General features: G+C 40.4%; 1 protein-coding gene across 1 annotated transcript in view; it reads right to left on the reverse strand.

Annotated features, from left to right (window-relative positions):
• The window catches only part of LOC138166914 (serine protease 42-like), a 47,748-nt gene that overhangs the window by 6,813 nt on the left and 16,790 nt on the right, over window positions 1-24,145 (reverse strand). The gene's annotated exons all lie outside the window — the stretch shown is intronic.

Consider the following 24,145-nt stretch of genomic DNA (forward strand, 5'->3'; position numbering starts at 1 on the left):
GGGGACTTCGTAGGCCCCTCTCGGCAGAGCCCCCTAGCGCCGGGGACCTCTAAGAACCAAAAGAGCATCTTTGGGGAAAGCAGGCATCACTGCAGAATCTCACAGGTGGAAGGACCTGAGAGGTTTTCTAATCCAATATTCAACTCCCAATGGACAATCTTCTCTAGACCATCCCTCTCAGGCAGTCATCCTGCCCCTGCAAAACTCATTCTCTTACAGTGACCACCAATCTGCTATTGGGCAACTTAGAGAATCATTTAATTAAATTTGTTTTTTTATGAAGTTGTTATTAAAAGGTCTTTCTGGTGGTATGATTGTGATGGAATACTGATGTGCTATAAGAAATGACAAGCATGGGGTGGCTAGGTGGCTCAGTGAATAGAGCACTGGCCCTGGAGACAGGAGGACCTGAGTTCAAATCCAGCCTTAGCCATTTAAAACTTACTAACCATGAGAACCTTGGGCAAGTCACTTAGCCCCAGTTGCCCCTCCAAAAAAAAAAGCAAAAAAAAATAGAAATGACAATCAGGATGGCTGCAGAAAAACTTGGGGAAAATTATATGGACTGATGCAGTGAACAGAACCAGGAGAACATTGTACACAGTAACAACAATATGGTAAGGACAATCAACTGTGAAAGACTTAGCTGTTCTTATCAAGACAACTATCTAAGACAATTCTGAAGAACTTATGATGAAAAGTGCTGTCTATAGCCACAGAAAGAACTGACAAAACCTAAGTGAAAATTGAAGCATAATTTTTTTACTTTATTTTTTATGCTTTTTTTTGCAACATGGCTAATGTGGAAATATTTTTACATGATTTCATATGTGTAATTGATTTCTCATTTCCTGCCTTCTCAGTGGATGGGGGAGGATATATCAGCAACCACACTGGCATCCCCAGGATGGCTGCTAGCACAGGTTCTTAGATCTGCTTTACTAGGAAAGATAGCTGTTCAAGGGGTCAACAATCTTTTCTAAATTACATTCACTAGTTCAGAGGAAAAGTCAGCACCCTGAACTTCAGAAAAAATACAGAGAAAAATAAAAGCAGAGAAATAAAGACCAGCTTTATATACATCCCTGGATCAAGAGGCCCTTTACTTCTGAGCAGTTGGGGAGCTTTGAGCATACAGCCACTCAGAATCTCGGCCAGGGAATCACAAGATCCATCTCATAGGCAAGACTCCAAAGCAAAACACCAACTCAGAGTATATATACACTTCTCGGAGCCAGAAAGCATCACAACCCTCTGGAGTCAGTGCCTAATTAGAAATTAGCAAAAGGTATGAAAGCCTTCCTATAAGCAAGCCTCCCCTAAGCAAGCTTCCCTTAATGGGCTCTACTTGAGGCCTATTAATGGGCAGGGAAGATCTTAACATTACAGAAAGGCAGGCAAGGAAAAAATTCAGAATTCAATTTTTTTTAAAAGAATGTTAAAAATAAATAATGAATTCTTCTTTTAAAAGTCTTTCTTGTATTGCATCGTCTGTTATTCAATACCTACTATGTCTGAGGTGATATGAAGAAGGGTAAAAGACAAGTTTTTACTCTCAAGAAGCTCACAATCTAATAAGGGGAAAACAAACATGCAAACAACTATGTATAATAAGCAAATTATATTCAGGATAAACTGGAAATACTTAAGAGAGGGAATGCACCAGAGTTAAGGGGAATCAGAAAAGGCTTCCTGTAGAAAGTGAGATTCGTGCTGGAAATGTTTTTCTATTACTTCCCCTTGTTTGTAGAATGTCTAATCTTTCTTCTACATCTCTTCAAATACTTCAAGGCAGCTATCTTGGATGCCCTGTGTTTTCTTCTCCAGGCTAGACATCCTCAGTTCTTTAAGCTGATACTACAATTTTACCGTTTCTGTATCTTACACTCTTCTGATCCCTGTTCTATGGTTCACCAGTATGCTAACATCTGTCTTAAAACGGTGGGATCCAATCCTGAACCCAATCCTCCAGATGTGATTGGAGCAGAGGACAGTGTGACTATCATCTTTTTTTCTGAATGTCTTTGAATGCAATCCAAAATTACATCAACTTTTCCAGTAATAAGATCACACTATTGGTTCACCCTGAGTTTTTATTTGACTAAGACCCTGCGCCCCCCAACACTTCCATGTTATTTTATGTTAAGTTAGTATCTCCCTGGCCTTGAGCCACTGATATTTCTTACTATGAGTATAAGAAACTCACAAAATGAACATTTCCATATATAAAGTAAAACAGACAAATATGATTTGGGGAAGCTGTAAATTTTATTTTTGGGCAAAAAAAAAAAAAAGAGAGGCAGCTTTGGTATAGCAGATTGAGGGCTGGTCTTGAAGTCAAGAACATCTTCCCTTTGTTATCCACTGGTTGTGTGACCTTGGGTAAATCACTTAACTTTTCAATGTTCCAGGCATCTTTCTAAGACTGTAATTGATAGAGAAGGTAACAACCTGCTTCATAAAGGGAATTCCCTCACCTGGGAGTTTCCTATGCCAATGTCCACATGTCCATAGCACTATACAAAGGAAAACAAATCACACATTTGCTATGTGCAAAAATGTATGATATGCCTCATTCTGCACCTTGAATCCATTACTACTCTATCAGGAGGTGTGTAAACCTGCTTCATTCTCCATCCTCTGGAATTATGATTGGTCATTGCATTGATCAGAGTTCTTGAGACTTGCAGTTTTTCTCTGCAATGTTATTGCAATGATGCAATATACAAATTGTTCTCTTGGTTCAGCTCACTTCACACAAGTTGCCTCAGGTATCTCTGAAACTATTTCTTTCATCACTTTTTATCAAGGAGTGATGTTCCATTACACTCATATATCATAAGACCATCCTTTAATTGCTGAACATCTCTTTTGTTTATTTATAATTCTTTGAGATTTAAAAAAAGATGCTATAAATATTTTCTTAGAAATGAATATTTTTCTTCTTTCTTTGATTTCTTTTGTGTAGAGGTCTAGTAGTGGTACTGCCAAATCAAAGGTTCAGTTGAGTGACTTTGGCGACATAGTCACAAATTGCTTTTCACAAGAGATGGGTCAACTCACAGTTTCACCAACAGAGCACCAATTGTGTCTGTCTTCCTTCAGTCTAGTCGACAGTTTTTCCTTTTTTGTCATCTTTGCCGATCTGATGGGTGTGTGAGTGGGAATTTCAGGGTTGTTTTAATTTGCACTTTTCTAATTATTAGGGACATGGAGCATTTTTCTTCATATGACTGTTGAGAACTCGTATTTCTTCCTTTAAGAACTACCAGTTCATATTCTTTGATCATTTAACTACTGTGGAATGGCTATCGCTCTTCTATATTTGAATCAGTTGCTGGTATATTTTAGTATCAGAGAAACTTGTTGCAAAGATTTTTTTTCTAATTGTTTCTCTTCTCATTTCTTATTTTTAAAGTTTGAATTGTATGTTTATTTTTAGTTCCACATTCTCTCCTTCCCTCCACGCTTTCCTCCATCCATTGAGAAGGCAAGAAATATGATACGGTTATGCAAGACATTTCTACTTTAGCCATATTTTTTTAAAGAAAGAAAAATAAAGGAAAAAAATATGCTTCAATCTGCACTGAGTCCATCAGTTTGTCATCTGGAAGTGGATAACATTTTATATCATGAGTCCTCTGGAGAAATGGCACATCAATGTAATTGGTCAGAGTTACTAAGTCTTTCACAATTGATTTTCCTTATGGTATTGCTGTTGCTGTGTAAATTGTTTTCTTGCTCACTTTACTTTGTTGTTATTATTGTTGTTCAGTCATTTCAGAAAAACCCATTTGGGGTTTTCTTGGCAAAGATACTGGAGTGGTTTGCCATTTTCTTCTCTAGCTCATTTTACAGATGAGGAAACTGAAGCCAACAGGGCTAAGTGACTTGCCCAGGTTCACACAGCTAGTGAGAATCTGAGGCCAGATCTGAACTCATGAAGATGAATATTCCTGATTCCTAGTCCAACGCTCTGTCCATGGCTCCACCTAGCCACCATCATTTCACTTTGCATCAGTTCATGTAGGCTTTCTCAGGTTTTTCTGAAACAATCCCCTTCATCATTTCTTATCACATAATAGTATTTCATCACATTCATAACACCACAACTCAGCCATTCCCCAACTTATAGGTATCCCCTAAGTTTCCAGTTCTTTGACACTACAAAAAAGAGTTGCCATTAATATTTTTCCTCAGTCTCCTTTGATTATAAACCTGGAAGTGGTATTGCTAAATCAAAGTACATTCACAGCTGTATAGCCTTTTGAGCATAGTTTTATACTATTCTCCAGAATGGTTGGACTAGCTCCACTAACAGTGCATTAATGTGCCTATTTTTCTGTGTCCCCTCCATATTTTGACATTTTCCTTTTCTGTCATCTTAGTTAATCTTATGGGTGTAAGGTGGTACCTCAGAATTTTTTTAATTTGCACTTCTCTATTAGTGATTTAGAGCATTTTTAATATAATTATTGCTAGCTTTGGTTTCTTTCTCTGAAACCTTCTTGTTTATATCGTTTGACCACTCATAAACTGTGGAATAGCTCTTATTTTTATGAATTTGGCTCAGTCCTCTATATATTTGAGAAATGAGAACTTTATAAGAGAAACTTTCTGTAAATTTTCTCCCAGTTTCCTGCTTTTCTTCTAATTTTGGCTGTATTGGTTTTGTTTGTGTAAAAAAGAAAAATCTTAGTTTTATGAAATCAAAATTATCCATTTTGCCACCTTTGAGGCTCTCTATTTCTTGCTTGGTCACTATCCATAGAGCTGACAGGTAATTTTTCCCATGTTCCTCTAATTTGCTTGTGACAGTACCCTTTATGTCTAAATCATTTACCCATTTTGGACTTTTCTTGGTGTATGGTGTGATATCTTGGTCTTTGTCTAGTTTTCCCTTTTCATTTCAACTGCATTGATTTTGTTTGTGCAAAACTTTTAAATTTCATGTTATCAAAATTATCCATTTTCTTTTCTGCGATCCTCTCTATTCTTTGTTTATGAACTCATCCCCTATCCATAATAGCAAAAGATATTTCCTTCTTGGCTCTTCTAATGTGTTTATGGCTTTTTATACCTAGGTCATGAATCCAATTGGAGCTTATTATGGGATATAATGTGAGCTGCTCTAGCTATTTTGAAAACATTTTACTTTTGGCTTTAGTTTAAGGGGTTTTCCCTAGCAAAGGAGGTGGGGAAAAGGGGCAAGAAAAAAGACACCTAGAGTATAAACATGAATGAGGTATAGAAGAGATAGCCTTATTCCCACACAGAAGAGGAAATTTTAAGCAATGAAGAATCATAGGGTGATAGAATGGAATCTAATAACCTATCATCACTGGTACAATCAGTTCAGAAACTAATGTTTAGGGCTGGTTGGAACACTTGAAGTTTTTTTTTTTAATGAATGTTGTTAATTAGCCATTTTCCCTTGCTCCTTTTTCTAAAATACCAGTGCCCTTTTGAGATCTGTTCCAAAGAAGACATAAAGAGGAGAAGACCCCATTTTAGGTACAAGTTTGCCCAAGAGGCCATGAATTAACAATTTGTGACTGGGGAATAGAAGTGTACCTTTCCCTTCACTCCTCTTCCCCTTCTTGCCCCCATCCAACCCTCCAAATAGCTCAGAGTCTTTAGAGTTCAAGATGGTCAGGAAGAGAAGACTTAAGGATTGGTGATTATACCTTGAGTATATACATGGAGTTCCAGCTCAGGATCCAATGAAATGACTTCATTACTACACAGTACAAATTCCTGGGACATAATGACTGGCAGGAAGCAATCATGAAAGGAAATCTAAGGGGCACTATATATATAAAATTTTGAAGTTCATTGTTCTTTGAATGTTTGACAGAATTCATCTTAATTCTACCTTGTCTTGGGCTTCCTGCCCACCCCCAACCCCTTTTGGAACTACATCTATGGCTTATTCAATTTTTCCCTAATATTAGCTTATTTAAATAATTTATTTCTTATTCTATCAATCTTGGTATTTTACATTTTTGTAAATATTCATCCATTTCACCTAAGTTGCCATTTTACTTATCATTTGGTAAAAGTCTTTTTTTTTTTAATAATTTCCTTTATTAGGGGCAGGTAGGTGGTGCAATGAATAGAGCACCAGCCCTGGAGTCAGGAGGACCTGAATTTGAATTCAGATTCAGACACTTAACACTTGCTAGCTGTGTGACCTTGGGCAAGTCGCTTAACCCCTTGGTCCTACCTTTCCCTCCTCCAAAAAGACAAAAAAAATCCTTTATTTCTTATTCATCTGTTATAAATTCTCCTTTTTCATTTTTGATACTAACAATTTGGTTTTCCTTTCTCTCTTTTTCATCAGACTAGCCAATAGCTCATCTCTTTTATTGTGGATTTTTTAAAAAAGCAACTTCTAATTCTATTAATCAATTCAATGAATTTTTTTCTTTCAGTTTTTTTTCTTTCAGTTTCATAATATATGTCTACTTTGGTGTTTAGTCAGTTTAAAAAAAATGTTGGTTTTCTAGAGTATTTTTAGTTGCGTGCCTAAGTCATTAATCTGCCCTTTCTCTTTTTGTTAATGAAATGTCTAGGAATATAAAATTTCCCCTCAGGAAATTGCTTTGAATTCATCCTAAAAGTTTTGGCTATTGTCTCTTTGATGAAATTTTCTCTTATTTCTATTACTGCTTTTTGACCAATTCTCTAGGGCTAAATTATTTAGTTTCCAATTATTTAAATCCATTCTTCAAAGACCCTTTATTAAATGTAATTTTTATTGTATCACAGTTGGCAAGATGTGTGTTTAGCTTTGACATTTTTTCTGCACTTTTTTGTTGAGGTTTTTATGCCCTAGTACATGGTTAATTTTTATTACAGTTCCATACATAGATGAGAAATATGTATAGCCCTTTCTATTCCCATTCAGTAGTTTTCAGAGATATTGAATATCTAATCTTTCTAAAATTCAATTCAGGTCCTTAACTTCTTTCTTTATCTTTTTGTTAGGTTTGAAAATATACATTGAGATCCACAGCTATTATAGTTTTACTATCTTTTTCTTCCTATAAATTGATTGGTTTTTCCTTTAAGTATTTAGATGCTTTATCATTGTAAAACCAATCAAGAGCAAGTCTCCTGAAGACTGCTGCTGTGAATAACTTTAAGGGTCTAATCGCGTAGTATAATGAACTCTCTATTTACTCAGCAATAAACTAAAGCATAACATTCAAGAAACTAAAGCATAACATTGATGACAATATAATATAACAACTTATTACTAAAGTGGCCTCACAGTCTTAAACAAAACATATCATTCAGTATATCTTATAGTCATCTTTAAGAGGTAGCAGAAAATACAAACACCATTTACTCCTAGATCACAATAAATTACAACTGCCATTACAGTCATTCACTTGTCTATGTTGCCTTTCAGCATAAAGTAATTTCTGTGTTTATCTCTTTTAATAAAGTGTATTTTTATTCTTGACTTGTCTGAGATAATAATTGCTATACCTGCTTTTTGGCATACACCTGAAACACAATAGGTTTGCTCTAGACCCTTATTTTGACTTAATGTGATTCTGTTTCAAGTGTGTTTCCAGTAAACAACACATTAATTATTAGATTTTGCTTTCTAACCCATTCTGCTACCCTTACTCATTTTATGAAGTTTTCCCATTCATGTTCGCAATGATGATTATTGTCTAGCTCCTTCCATAGTATCTTCTTATACTTTTTCATCTCTTTGCAACCCTCATCCTTTCTTTACAAAAAAAAGAGAAGGTAGTGAGAAAAAATTGTGCTCAATGCAAACTATCTATATTTGATACAATCTGCTTCCATTCCCTGTTCTCCTCTTCCCCTTACCCAATTATTTGTCACAGATATCCTATATATTTTTTCATTACTATTTTTCTACTCCATGAGCCATCCTCTGAAGTTGCAATTTGATTCATAATTTACAAATTTGTAATTTATTTGTAATCTCTGAATAATTCCCCCTTTAATCTACACTCAATCTCTACCTCCCTTCTCCTTGTTCCTCAGTCTCCTCATCCGTAAAATAAGACAGCTGTACTCAGTGGGATCTGAGGGCCTTTATAGTTCTAGCTAGATCTATGATCCTATGAGACACTGTCCTTGGGGAAGTCACTTTTTCTTTCTAAGCCTTAATTTTCCTATCTGTAAAATAGGCATAGCAATCTTTATACTATGGCCCTCAAAGGGTTGTTGTGAAGAAAGCACTCTGCAAATTCCACAGCACCAGAAGTACCCTAACCCCAGAAGATGAACTTGGGGAAGAAGGTCTGTCTAGTCTGTGTGGTCACCCAGGGAGAGAACATTGGTCTTCTATACCTCCTTTTCCTGCCCCTTTCCCCTTCCCATTGCAAACCTCCCAGTGAGGTCAGTCTTCAGTGGCAGACTGGATTTCGGGGAAAGACCAGTTAATTATTATTAAAAACAGGAGGCCTTGGCTGTATTCTTTTCCAGTAGAAATTATGGCATTTGTTCCAAAAAAGAAAAAAGAATAACAATGGGTTTTGGCTTTAACTGGGACTAGCTGGTGGGGAGCCAACAAGAAGGCTAGGGAGAATGTAGTTGCAATTGTTATTAAAGTGTCCACTTTATAGGTCATGGTTCAGACTGCTTAGGTGTAGAAAACTATAAGGGAATAGGGGTGGGGGAGTTCGAGATCCAAGCTGAGTCAAATAAGATAGTCAACTCTCTCCTACCCCCAATCATCTGAGTAGACTTCATGGAGGAGGAGGAAGAAGAGGAGCTATGTTCCAGTTGTTTTCCTTCCTTAGACTTCAAAGTTGCTTCTTATCTCTCATATAATTTCATTGGTCCTTGTAAATTTCTCTGCCAAAAAAAGGGAAGACTTTCCCCCTTTTGGGGTGGGGGTTGGGGGAAGGAATGAGGCCAAGATAACTCTACAAGATCAGAAACCAAGGGGATGAGGAAGTCAGATGAGGAACCCAGGTCACCTTCTACCCACCCATTCCAGCCTGGTATATGGCAACCCTGAGGTACTAGCCACGTCCCTGTCTTTATATTAAATCCCAGTGAATGAGGGTAAATGATTGGGGGGGAAGGATGATAGGTTGGGCCAGGGTAAGGACATGGAAACTCTCATCAACATCATTTCCAGCAGTGAGTCCTTCTTACCAGAAGATTGGCCACAAATAGATGAATTGTTTCCGCCAAAGTTGATCACAATTCTTCATAGTTCTCCATTGATTCAACTGTGAGGAGAACATCCACAGTGGCAAAATCACATTTACAAAAAAATGATTGAAAAGAGGACGGTCTCAGGCCAAAGCTTGTGTTGTAAAAACAGTCTCTCTAGTCAGCGTGTGTGTGGGCGAAGGGGGAGAAGCATTCTTTTGCCAGGAACCAGAGATACCAAAAACTACTTGCTCTTCTAGTGCAGGCAAGGCAGAAAGAAATAAGGACATAAGAAAAGGCAGAAAAAAGGAACTGACATGTTTGGAAAGAGCATTATGTCTCTTTTCTTGCCATTCTCCTTTTATGTCTGTAAATGCCTCCCATCCCAGTTTAAAATGACTTCTTGCCACCTCACACCCATCAGATTGACTAACAAGACAGAAAAGGAAAGTGACAAATGCTGGAGGGGATGTAGAAAAACTGGGATATTGTTGTTGGAGTTGTGGACTGGTCTAACCATTTGAACAATTTAGATTCATGACCAAAGGGCTGTAAGACTATGCACATCCTTTAACCTAGCAATGCCACTATTATACACACACACACACACACACACACACACACATATGTTTCAAAGAGATCAAAGAAAAAGGGAAAGGACCTATGTGTACAAAAATATTTATAGCAGATCTTTTTGTGCCAGCAAAGAATTGCCAAGTAAGGGGATGCCCATCAATTGGGGAATGTCTGAACAAGTTGTAATATATGATTGTGATGGAATACTATTGTGCTATAAGAAATGACAAGGGGGCTGGTTTCAGTAAAACCCAGGAATACTTATATGAACTGATGCAAAGTGAAGTGAGTAGAACCAGGAGAAAATTGTACACAATAACAGCAATGCTCTAACAATGATCAATGGAAGACTTAGCTACTCTGATCGAGACAACGATCCACAACAATTCCAAAGGACTTAGGATGAAAAAATGCCATCCACCTCCAGGGAGAGAACAATGGACTCAAGAGTGAAGACTAAAGCCTATTTTTTCACTTTATTTTTCTTGCTTTCTCTCTTCACCCCCCACAACATCGCTAATGTGGAAATATATTTTCACAACTTCATATGTATAATGGGTACTATATTTCTTGCATTCTGAATGAATAAGGGAGGAAGAAAATTAGAAAATGAAAATAAAATTATAAAATTTAAAAGAAAAAATACCACCTCCTCAAGGAAACCTTCCCTGGTTAATTCCATCTTTATGGATGGAATTAGCCCCTCAATGTTCATGGGTTTGGTATCCACTCATCAGTCTGTATCTTGGGGGTGTTCCTCTACCCCATTACTATGGGCTCCCTTAGGGCAGACTGTCTTCCTTGATCAGATAGGGGCTCCCTAAGAGTGAGGCCAAGCCTCCCCACCTCCATCATTCCCCAAGTCAGTCAGTCAATCAGTCAGCCAGTCAGTCCTAGGGGATAGGCTGACCCCGGGGAATGTCCTGCGGTTAGAAGCAGCTACAATGGCCTGTTCTCCTCTCCTTGGCCGAGAAGGAAGGCCAGGTCCATCTGGAAAGAGTTATTCAACTTTGGGGGAATAGCAGGCAAGCCAGTTGGGCAGGCAGTGGGTGGTGAGCTCATCCTGGTGTGACTTCTCTGTGGTTTCCACCACGGGCTGTGAAAGGAACAGAAAGGCTCATGACCCCAGCCCTAGAAGAAGTGAAGCAGAAAGTAAACTTCTTGTATGTATGTGTGTGTACATGACTATATGTGTTACAGAGTTTATGCCCATATGTGTGTATGTGTGTGGGTGAATGTAAGAGACTGGAAGCGTATTCCACGGATTGTGTGGGAGAATTGGGGTGTGTATCTTTATGTTTCAGCATCGCGGGGTAAACGAGAAGTTATGTGTGGGGTGGGGGTGGGAGGTGGGAAGAGGGTTAGTAGGTATATATGAGCATTATTACATGGGAAAATGTACATAAGGGTAATTCTGTAGGTGTTTGTATGTGGGTTGATGTGACTTTAGTTAAGATTGTGTGGTTGTTATTCAGTCGTTCAGCTGTATCCAATTTTTTGTGACCCCATTTTGGAATTTTCTTGGCAAAGATACTGGAATAGTTTGCCATTTCCTTCTCCAGTTCATTTTACAGATAAGGAAACTCAGGCAAACAGGGTTAAGGGACTTGCCCAGGGTCACCCAGCTGGTATCTGAAGCAGAATTTGAACTCGGGTCTTCCTGAGTCCAGGCTAGGTGCTCTTTTCACTATGCCACCTAGCTGCCCAATTAAGGTTGTATAAATATATACCTTTTGTGCAAATTTGTATGGCTATGAACATGAGTGGATGCTTTGTAAATGACTATCTGCATGTATATGGCTGACCCAAGACAAAACTAAAATTTCCTGCTGCCCCCACCTCCCACAGTCCATTGGCTTTCTTCTGCCCAAGGGCAACTCTTCTCACCTCATAGGATCACAGGTCTAGAGCTAGCAGGGACCTCCCACACCACTTGGTTCAAATTCCACACTCTACATATGAGAAAACTAAGGCCCGGAAAGATAAATTCAATCATCCAAGGTCCCACAGCATCAGCAGCAAGGTTTGGACTCCCCAGCCAGTCTCCCTTCCACTTGCTACTTTCACACTAAAATAATGAATTTCACCTCACAGATCACATCCCAGGAGGACTGGGATAGTAATAGGGGACAAGACCCTTCACCAAAAGCTAAAGGAGTCAAGAGTTAGTGGTGAAAGTTTAGCCATTAGCATCTGGGGGATGAAGGGATTTTTTTTTTAGCAAGAACTGGGTCCTGGACCCCTAATATCATACCTGAAGGTAGTCACTTAGGGTGGCCCTGAGAAGAGGGACATGTGAGTGAGTGTATGTATGTGTGTGTGTTTGTGTTTGTGTGTGTGTGTGTGTGTGTGTGAGAGAGAGAGAGAGAGAGAGAGAGAGAGAGAGAGAGAGAGAGAGAGAGAGAGAGAGAGAGAGAGAGCTTATTCTGAGAATTCCCCGTCTGTCTGGGAGTTAATTGGGGGTTAGTGTAGAGTCAAGTCCGGGAGGAAGGAGAGAGTTTGACCAGAAAAGCAAACACCAAGGGCAGTTGGGAACATATTTCAATTGAAAACAGAGTCTGGGGCAGGGTGGAGGGTGTGAAGCACAAATATAGAGGGGGCCTGAGACAGGGTGGGAAGCATGGGAGAGGGAGCCCCAACAGCAGCTGGCCCAACTTCCTCTCTATTTTCTAGGCAACTTGAGGGACCTTGTAATTTGTAATGAACAGAGTTGGCACTGGTTAAGAGAGTTGTAAAAGGGTCGGGTCACATATTCAGCCTTTGAAAATGCCTTCTTTGTAGAACACAGAATGTTAGAACGTGGAACATAGAATTTTAAGGCAAAGAGACATCTTAGGTCTCCCCTTACAGATGGGGAAACTGAGGCCTAGAGAAAGGAAGTGATTTGCCAATAGCACACAGGGAGGTGATGGTGGCAAAGACATTACATCTCCTTTGTCATTCCTGTCTCATGTCTAAATGTTTCTCCTCTCCTATATCTGTTTAAGTTATTTGCCTCCAAATCCCAGTTTAAAACTCACTTCTTCCAGGAAGCATTCCCGAATTCAATGTCCACTCATTTGCTTATGGTCTATGAATGTCTTTTCATCTATATCTTGGGGGCTATTACCCTGCTCTCCTCTTCCCCTCTCCTAGGGGCTCCCTGAAGGCAAAGCACCTTTCCAGCTCAGATAAAGGTTCTCTAAGGGTGGGGACAAGTCTCCCTATTTCAGTAATTCCCTAAGTCAGTCAGTCAGCTTCTTGGTCCTATGAGATAGGCTGACCCTGAGGAATGGCTGGGAACCCAGGGTTCTAAATTCTTGAGTCCAGATGTCTAAACCCAGGGCTCTTTTCATTATGACAGCAGCATTCTGAACACTGACGTGGAAGAGAAAAGCCCCAAGATTTAGGACAATAGCCTCCTGGGATTCTTAAGGGTTTTCCCAGCTTCAAGTATCTCCCCTCTCCAGTCCATCTGGCATAAAATGGCCAAAATGATGTTACTAAAGAACACATCTGACCATGTCATTCTGTTCCCTGGGAGACCGAATCATGGAGCTTAGTTTCCTGGGGCTCAGGCCACTGCTGAATCCCCACTATAGGGTAAAGGTCTGGATATCTAACTAAGAGATCCTTCCACAATGACAGCAGTATTCTGAATGCCAATGAGGAAAATGCAAGAAAGGGACTGAGATCCAGAGTCCTAGGCCCCCTGGGTACAAGTATATCCAACTAGAAGCCAGAAAGCATTCACGGTTGCTAAAACATTATAGAAAAAAAGCATTTTCTTTTCAATGCATGTGCTTCCTCCTAGGATCTACTCAGACCAAAACCTAGACATTGAGAAAACGTAAGGTCAGTGCCGGCAGGTATTCACAAAGCAATCTCCATTCTGAGCACTGAAACCACATGCTGCTGCGGCACACATTGGGAACCCTTGAGGACAGAACAAAAATCTCAGCAGAGTCAATATGCTTCATTCCTACTACAGTACCATAATCCCACCAAGAATGGTGCTATAGGCTTTACACATACTTGTCTATGTTTGGATGGGAGCCAAGCCCACCCATTGATTTGTTCTCAGAAGCATCTGCTCCCGATCAATACATTTCTCAGTTGAGAGAAAAGTCAAAGGGGTTCAACTATTAATCCACCATTTCACAAGACCTGGGCCAGAAACTAGAGTGCTGGAGTATGTTGTCAAGACATTCAACCAGGAGAAAGAGTCCTATTGAGAACCCTGGTGTTCAGGGGACTCATGAATTCATCAGCAGATGGAAAGCTAGTGTTTATGAAGTAATTGAGGGGCTGGGCAATTTGTCTGAACATAGAGTAGCCCCAGAGAGTAAAGGGGTCCCTAACAAGATAATTCATCGCAGGACTTAGGCTTTCTGTTGAACAGGGAGAGAGGAGTGATAAGCACTGACTTCAGCAGACAGAGATCAAAAGAGAACGTCCACCAATTGTGCAAAGACTTTCTGATATGGGCCCAGATATGGACTCTGACAGTGGAGGAGATATTCTTTGAGACACTAGGAAAACAATCCTTATTCTCTGACATGTTGATGCTTATTTTTGTGCTACACGGTTATAGCTTTTAAACATATCCTGTCTCATTTTTTTTGCAAGGGAATGCAAAATTTCTGACCCAGACAAGGAATGTTACCTTGTTCAGGAATGTAACTTTGCCCTAGAGTCTGGTCCCATATTGAGGAAGCCACAGAGAGGCAGCTACTTTCCCAGGATTATATTGGCTGATGGGGTCATGACCTACATGAAGGGCTTCTGTGATTGTGAAGAATTCTGGGAGAAAGGCATCAGAAGAAGATGGCGAGAGACATAGTGTGGTATGTGGGCATGTCATTTTTCTTTGGAACATGTGGAGAGATTCTGGGGCCCAGGTGACCCAGATCCTTCATTAAAAGAGACCATGACCAATGTTGAGACTCTGATGATGTGTGCTGGTACAGTGGTCAAATACAATGGGAGCAGCTAGTTGGTACATTAGATAGAGCACCAGCCCTGGAGTCAGGTGGACCTGAGTTCAAATTCAGCCTCAGATACTTGCCCCTTACTATTGACCCTGGACAAGTCATTTACCCCTGATTGCCTCACACACACAAAAATACAATGAGGTACTATGGAGGTAGCCACTATGTGTTCTGTCTCTCCTGTCCTGGAAAAGTCTTTTCTTTTCCCACCTTTGTAGTCAAAAGTGTTTAACATTGACTATGGTTTTCCCAGCAGACTATGTTGGCCAGTGCTTCTTACCCCCCTTGCCTTTCTATATCTGTCCTTACGCTGCTGGAATAATCCTCTACAAAATTAAAAAAAAAAAACTGCAACAACATTTTTATCTCATTGGCCTGGGTCTGTGTGATTCTGTTTGGCCAATAGAAGTGGGAGCCAATACAATCTGGAGCAGTGCCATAGACAGAACTATCATGAGGGCAGGTACCAGGCTGAAAGTGATAGTCTTTCCCCAGAAACTCCCCGTGTGGGTAGAGCCACCTATAACGCTTTCCTAAGCCAGCCCCAGGTGACCAGCCAGAGAAACAAAAGCAAAGGGGGACATTGGGCACGTGATGAGAGTTGTAGTCTTTCCCATTAGACAAACAGGGAGTTGAGAGAGATTGGAGCGCCCTTTTGAAAGGCCTTAGTGATATGCTCCTGGATTCTTCACCTAGCATAAATTTCCCCTAGACTTTTGTTATTGGTGGAGCCAAAAGCCTAGACTTTAAAGAGGTGTCCTTTGGGGGGGCATTCCTGTGTTCCCCTTCTTTACCCCATCCCCTTCCCCTATCCATTGCTATACAAAAGGGTTACTTTAATGAAATAACATCTATTCTGCAGGATGTAAATACCAATTACACATGAGGGATGACTCCCACCGTGATTCCGTCCTTCACACATACTAGAAAAAAAAAACACTCCTAGGCATTGGGGAAGATGTAAAAATATTAGGGAAATCACAACAGAATGGTAAGTGGGGTGGGGGATGGGTGGGAGAAGACGCACATGCAGTGAAATAACTCCTCAATAACCATAATGTACAACATACACTAAGAAGCATGTGAGGGAAGTACACAATGCTACATGAATTCTGGAAGGAAGGAAAGACCATTTCTGATTATGGTATGATGGTCAAAGCCCTAGATTTGCAGCCAAAGGCCCCAGTTTGAATCTTGTCTCTACCAAGTACTACTTAGGGGTTCTTGGGCCTTAGTTCCTATTAAAAGGAGGGGTTGGACCAGATGGCCTCTGAGGTCTATCCTAGCTCTAAAGCTAGGAACAATATGGGGCAGCTAGATGGAGCAGTGAGTAAAGCACCGGCCGGGAGTCAGGAGGACCCGAGTTCGGTTCCAGCCTCAGACACTTAACACCCACACAAAAAAAAACTAGCTGTGTAACCTTGGGCAAGTTACTTAACCCCAACTGCCTTCCAAAATAAAATAAAATAAAAATAAAGCTAGGAACAATAAACAAACATTATTAACTATCTGTTTCATGTCATGCAATGTGCTAGGTGCTGGGGATTACAAAGACTAAAATTAACAGAACCTGCTCTCAAGGAGCTTACCTTCCACCTGGGTAGACATCAACTGTGTAAGTTTATACACAACATATGTGCATGTCCCCCAATACACATGCAGAAGAAATACAGAATCAGTGGGGAGTGGAGAAGAGAACTAAGAGGTGGTGGGATCAGGAAAGGTTTAAGCAATGTTTGGAAGGGGAAATAAGTGGTCCTGAGAGGTGGAGGCGAGGGAAAGGTGCATTATAAGCGGGGGGGGGGGGGGGGGGGTCAGAGTAAAGGTACAGAGCTGGAAGATGAAATGATGTGTGGGAGGAATAGCAGGAAGTCCATACAGTCTGACCGAGTGGTAGAGAGTGTTAAGGTTGGGAAGGTAGGTTGGGGTCCAGGTTGGGAAGATCTTTAAAAAGACAAACAGAGGGACTTAAATAATTCCAGAGGCAATAGCGAGCCATCAGAGGTGATTGAGGTGGGGAGGGGAAAGGAGGAACAACACATCAGACCTGCCAGATCACTACGGCAGCTGTGTAGAGGATGGATCCGATTAATCAATGTCTGAGGTTCTAAATCTATGGATCAAGGAAAGGCTCCATAGAAGAAATTGAATTAGAGCTGGACCTTTAAGGTAGGATTTCAGATGATAGTGATGGCTTTTCAGGCACAGGGAAGAGCAGGCTAAGAGGTAAGGAAGTGCTGAGGTCCTACAGGAGACATCAAGAAATCCAGTTGGGATTGGCTTATAGAGTGTACACAAGGGAGCAGGATAGCAGGATGTAAGCCTGGAAAGGTAAGGTAAGGTAGCACCAAGGCAAGGAGTTGGAACTTTTCTTGGTGGGCAGTAGGGAGCCATAGGAAAATTTTGAACAGAAGAATTCTGTGGCCAGAGCTATGCATAAAGCCAGCAACCTGTGAAGGATAAATTGGGTGGGAATAGGGGAAAAGAAGGACAGCTAGGTGGCCCAATGGATAGAGTGCCAGACCTGAACTTAGGGAGACTCTGCTCCCGAGTTCAAATCTGACCTCAGACACTTACTAGCTGTGTGCCCCATGGCAAGTCACTTAATCCTGTTTGCCTCAGTTTCCTCATCTGTAAAATGAGCTGGAGAAGGAAATGACAACTCACTCCTGTATCTTTGTCAAGAAAACCCCAAATGGGGTCATGGAAAGTTGGACAAAGCTGAAATGACTGAACAACAACAGGGAAGAAGAAAGAGGAAAATTCCCAGAAAGGCCTTTTGCAGAAGGTGACATTTGAGCTGAATCCAGAAGGAGGCCAGGGAAACCAAGAGGTAGAGGTGAGGAGGGAGAGCATTGTGGGCATGGGGGACAGCCAACAAAAGGTACAGAGTGTCCCATGGGAGGGCAGTGTGCCAGGATCAGCACATTTGTGGAAAGGGAGTAAGGTGTGAGAAGACTGAAGGAAGGAGGAGTCCAGGTTATGAAGGGCTTTAAAAGACAGAGGATTTTACATTTGATCCTGGATCAAATATAAGGATGCACTGAAGTTTATTGAATAGGGGGTGTATAATGGGAATGTAAATTTAAAGATCTTCCCTGCCTCTAGGCTAAAGTGCACCTGGAGCCTGGGGTAGGAGGCTTGTTTTTCAGTAGATACTTCTTGATTGGCCAGTGAGTCAAAAAGGTTGTTACATTCTCTGAACCAGGAGAAGGCTATATAAGCCCTGATGTGTAGCTTTGTTTTGGGGGGGCTCACTTTGAGAAGTGTTCTGTGATTTGATCTGGATTCTGGGAAGCTGTTGTTGAGAGCCCCCCCCTCGGCTTTGAAAAACCCAGATGTTGAAACCCAGATGTTAATTGGGTATGGATGTAATGGTTGGACAGTTTGAAAACTGTCTACTTGATCTGTTTCTCTGTCGTGATAATTATCTGTATATTCTGAAGTTTGGGGTGCTGATCTTTTTCCCCTGAACTAGGTAAACGATACATGTTTGACTGATTAAAGTAAGCTCGTTAACCCATTTTGAGTTGCATTCCTTTATCAAAGCAGATCCAAGAACCTGTGCTGGCAGCCACCCTGGGAACGCTGGGGTGCTTGCTGCTACAGGGTGCCATGGTCAGATCTGTACTTTAGAAAGATCACTTTAATGTGCTATATCTCTAATGCTTAGTGAAATACCTGAACATAGTAGGTGCCTAATAAATGTGTATTGATTGATTTCAGGATGGATTATAGTGGGGAGGCAGAGAGATCAGCCAAAAGGTTACTGCAGCAGTCCAGGTCTGCAGAGTTGTGACTGTGAATAGAGAGAAAGGGACCAATATAAGAGATATTGGGAGAGCAGAACAAGCTTTGGTAACAGAATTGGACATGGGCTGAGCATGAGGAGTGTAGGATAATGCCGAGGTTCCAAACCAGGGACTCTGGAAGGATGGACATGCTCTCAACAATAGCTGGGACATTCAGAAAGGGCAAGTCATTGGGGTGGAAAGATAATGGGTGAACGTGCTCCCTCCACCACCTGTGTGGTCTTGGACTGTTTTATTCATCTCTCTGGGTTTCCTCAGCTACAAAATGAGAGGGTCGGATGACAGAGGCTCTAAGGTCTAGAGCCCCGCCTTAAACCTATCATCCTGTAAGTGCAAGAGAAACTGATTTCTTCTCAGTATGCAGGTAAACTTTCTTCCTTTTATAAAAAAAAATATTTTATTTTTAATTATGGAATAAAACAAACATTTCCATAATTTAAAAAGATGATTACACATGAAACTGCAAATCTGTTATGTACAACTTGCTATTTCTTTTAAATATATAATAAAGTTATGAAAATTTATGTTTTTCCTTTTTTCTTCCCTCCCCCCTAGAGATTGCTATCATTAGACACAAATATGTATGTGTATATATGTATATGTAAAATAATAAAATAAATAAAAAGTAAAATAATATATGCATATGTATATATGTAAAATCATTCTATACATCTGTTATAACTATAAAGTTATCATGTAAATTTCTTTTTTTCCTCCCTCCCCCCAGAGATTGCTACCATTAGACACAAATATATATGTAAATTCATTCTATACATCTATTTGTCAGTTTTTTCCTCTGGATGCAGATAGCACCTTCCTTCATATGTCCTTTATAGTTAATTTGGGTATTTATAATATTAAAAATGAATTATTTGCTCAAAGTTGTTCTTAAATATAAATATGCAAACTTTCTAAAAGCTTTCCTGAGGGAGAACAGACTGCCTCAGAAGGCTGTGACTCCCCGGTAATCGGAGGTTCACAAGCAAAGATTGGATGGCTATCTGTCAAGAATGTGGACAAGGCGTTCACCAATTCTTTCTGCTCTGAATTCGGTGATTCTGGAGCTCTGAGGGGCAGGAGGGACAGTAGGGGCTGGGGAATTGTTGGGGCCAATGTGTTGGGGTGAGCTCTAAAGTCCAAATGCCTTCACTCTCTCCATTCACATCCTCTTCCAGAAGATGTCCCTAGAGAACAAGCATCGCAGCTGACCTCCCTACACATTCTCAGAGGCTGCATTTTTGCATGACCCGAGAGATGGACATAAAGTTCTCATCTTTAATGCTAAGGGACGGTAGGCTCACATAGGTAAGAGGACACCAGTTCCCCAAACCAGGCAACCACAGCTGGAGTCTCTAAGCAGTGGAAGTTACATGGGATGGCTGGCTTTCCATGGGTCATTTGAAAAATTCAACTGAATGATTATTCTTTTAAGTTTTTAAATTTATTTTAAACTTAAATACAAAATAAGAAAAGAAAAATAAAATATTGCCATGTCCTCAGCAGAACATAAGAGAGAATTCAATATAAAGCAATAAATTTCCATTACAAGAAAACCTACATAATAACTACCATACATTATTTTCAAAGCTTTGCTTTCACATCTTTGCTTCCTTGTATGTTTTCTTTTGTCCTCTACTGTGCACTTTTTACATTATTTTTTCCCCTTCTTCTCCCCTCCCCACACCCCTCCAGGAGGCTACAATTAAGTGCAGATATAGATAGATACACACACATATACATAAATATATCTAGACATACATATATGTACACACATACACTGAGACAATATGATTATTTCCACTTGTCATCAATTTCTCTGAAGGTAGATAGCATCTTCCCTCATAAGTCCAAGTCTTTCCATATTTTTCTAAACCACTAGCTCGTCATTTCCTACATCATAACAATATTCCAACCCAATCACATTCTATCTGGGAGATTGTCTGTGAGAGTCTTTTCCTAATTTTCTGTATTCCCTCTATTCCTGGCTATGTAGGTTTTATTTATACAGGAAATTTTTAAATTTAAAATAATCAAAATTATCCATTTTAGACTTCAACATTGCTCTCATCTTATTTTAAGTTTAAGTTCTGATACTACTAGATCTAGTGCCTTCACATGTTTTTTCCCTGGTTTCTTTGAATTTTCTGACCCTCTCCTCTTCCAGATACACCTTGTTATTCTTTTTTTCTGACTCAGTGAGATAAATTTTTAGTAATTTAATTGGCATGGCATTACATAAATAGATTAGTTAGGTAAGACTGTCATTTTTAAAAATTATGCTTGCTTTACTTACCCATGTACAATAAATATTACTTCAGTTATTTAGATATAACTTTGTTTTTATAAAAGGCGTTTTGCGTTTATATTTGTATAATTTCTGTGTCAGTTTTGACAAGTACATTCTCATTTTTTTTAATGCCATCTGGTTTTTTATATGGTCTAAAATTATTGATTAGTTTGGCTGATACATAGTGTAGTTTCCGTTTTCCTCTTTTGATTAAATCTGGTTTTAGCTTTAACTTTGTCTGAGATCATGATTACTTTCCCTACTTTTTTCATAACAAATTCTACTCCTCGCATTTATTTTATGTTTGTATGCTTCTCTCATTTTTATAGCATTTCCTCACAGCAACATATTGCTGAATTCAAATTTTGAATCTGCTTTCAGTTCCGACTTTATGGGTAAATTCATCCTATTCACGTTCTAAACCATAATTACTCCTATATTTTCCTCACTATCCCTACTCCTATGCCTCCTTACTCCTCTGCTTCACTTCTACCTTTCTGTCCTGTTGCTTAGCCTAGCCTGCCCCTCCCCACAACCCAAATGAATATTTATCTAGAACTCAGCGTCCTGGCATGGTGGATTGAGGACTGGAAAAGCGAAGTTGGGTTCAAATCCCACCTCTGATACTTTCTATCTCTGTGACTTTGAGTGAGTCACTCACTTAATCTCTTTATGCTTCAGATAATGCCTTATGATGTATGCTAGCCAGGTTGCTATCTGCATTGGTGGAGGATCCCCACATCGGAAGTTTCCTATTCTGACACAAATAAAAAATCCTTTGAGTATCTGCTTTATGTAGAACATTCTGCCCAGTGCTGGAGGAGATATAAAATCTAGCTAACCCTCAGTTCCTTCCCTCATGAAACACTCACAGCCTAGGATATGAAATATCAATAAAAATAGCAAGCATTTATGAAGTGCCTACTGTGTACCAAGTGCCGTGTGAGTTCCACGAGGTCAGGGACTATTTTTGCCTTTTTTTGTATCCCTAACATTTATCATAGCAAAATTTAGCACTGTGAAGTACACAGCAGGCGCTTAATAAATGTATATTGTTAGTATCGTTCCTGAAACATAGCAAACACTTAACACATGTATATTATTTAGCACAGTGCCTAGTACATGGCAGATACTTTAATAGATGCATATAATTTAGCATAGTGCCTGATACATAGTAGAAGTTTCATAAATGCATATTGTTTAGCACAGTGCCTGGCACATGGCAGACATTTGATAAACACATTATTTAGCACAGTGCCTGGCATATAGTAGGTGCTTAATAAATGCATTTTGGCTGGCTAGGTGAAAGATAATTGGGGATACAAAATCAATTAATGAAATAATCTTTACTCTCAAGGAATTTACATTCTGTTAGGAGAGTTGTAACATACAAACATATCATATACAAGGTAAGTGAAAAATAAACACAAAATCATTAAAAACAAGGCAGTTTGAGAGGATCAGAAAAGGCTTCACGTAGAGGCAGTGTTGAATACAGAAAGGAGAGGGATTCTCTGAGACAGAGGTGAGGAGGGAGTGCATTCCAGGCATGATGGACAGCCCATGCAAAAACAGAGACAGGAGGAGCATGACATGGGAGGGATAGAGGGAAGGCCAGTTTGTCTGGATTCTAGAGTGGAAGAAGGGAAGAGGGGAGTGTGTGTGTGGGGGGGAGGGTGTGGGGGGGTGTGTGGGTGGGTGTGCCATCCCCCTCCCCCACGCACACATGCAGGGGTATATGGGGGGGGAGAATGGTACAGCAATGTTTACTGTAAAAATACCAAGTTTTTCCTCCTCTTTTATAAAATCTAACATCTACAAAACCACTTCCCGGGAAGAGTACTGGGTATTGACTAAGAGGAATGGATGAAAGTGGGGACACGGAAGTGGTTAGGACCAAGGCCCCCTGAGGTTGGAGTATTATTGGTTTAGAATCAGCAGGAGGGAGGCTCCATCTCCCAGACAGAGACAGCCAGCCTGCCCAGTCAGATTGATAAAGGAGACCAGACCCAGACTGACAAAGGATAACTGACATCTGAAAATATTTACTGAAAAGAAAGGCTGGTTTCTTACTGTGAGTTTTGTTTTCCTTCTTAGTAAGATGGTTGGGCCAAATGATGTTTAACGTGCATTCCCCTTGATATCTCCATTTCTATGGGGTTTTCCTCATACCAGCCTAATGAGGCAGGTTGTACAAATATAATCCCCATTTTACAGATGAGCAAATTGTGGCTCATCAATATGAAGAGACCAGGCATGCTCACACATCCAGTAAGGGCTGGGATTTGAATGGCCATTCCTGACTTCAGTTCCAGGTTCTCTCCACCATAACACACTGCCCTTCTAGGTAGGTTGGCAGTCAACCAAAACAAAGAAACAAAAAGGCATCCATTAAATAACGGTCCCAGGGAGTGCATCTGTTAATTGTATTCTCCTCCTGAGTTAGGAACCAGAGACTCCCAAGACATCAGGGTTAAAACAACAACAAAAAAAGAGACTACAAGGGAAAAAGGAGGAGACATAATGAGCAATGCATGGGGTCTAAAAGAAGATGATCCTTTATAGGGTCCTAAACTTCTCCGAGGCCACAGGCCACTAGTGATAACATGGCTTGGCTGCTAGTCTAGGGCCCAAGGGTGGAAAAGCCAGCTTTACCAGTAATAAATCCACAAGATCAAGACCATTCCTTCCATGCCTCCAACTAACAAAATCTGTTCTAAGCAAACAAGTTGGGACAGACTGCAGAACTAGAGAAAACTTGCAGGGTTAGAACATAGAGATGAAGGGAGGGTCTGTCTTTGTGGAATTATGAGCGTGTGACTGAGGTTAGGGGTCAGGCTGTGGCCAGGATTTGGGATCAGTTTATGACCAACATTAGGGCTTATTCTATGACTGGGTTAGGACGGTCTGGAGTGGAGAGGAGAGGAATAGGATTGTAACCAGGGCAAGACAAACAGAGCTTTGTCTTGGTGCTGAAATTTAGAGGGCAATGGTCACAACTCCTCCTTCTCTAGGTAGAAACGATGTACTTAGTTACCAAGAATAATTAGTTAAAATAAGAATCTACCACTTAGGTTTCCTCTCACCACCACCCCTGTCTGCCCCTCTAATCCCAGATGAGTTCCTCCCTATTCCGTCTTGCCCTGCTCCCTTCCCTATACTGGTCTCAAGTATTCTAAGCTTCCCATCCTACTAGCAGGCACCCCTGTCCTAGGGTCTGTATGCTCAGAGGACAAACCTTGTGCCCCAGGATCTGAGGTCCCTCCTTTCCCCCTTAATTGCTTTTCCCAAGCTGTGTGTGTGTGTGTGTGTGTGTGTGTGTGTGTGTGTGAGAGAGAGAGAGAGAG

Source organism: Petaurus breviceps, unplaced genomic scaffold (assembly GCF_028583685.1).
Source record: "Petaurus breviceps papuanus isolate PSGF00001 unplaced genomic scaffold, PetGlider_PUasm1.0 227, whole genome shotgun sequence".
NCBI lineage: Eukaryota > Metazoa > Chordata > Mammalia > Diprotodontia > Petauridae > Petaurus > Petaurus breviceps.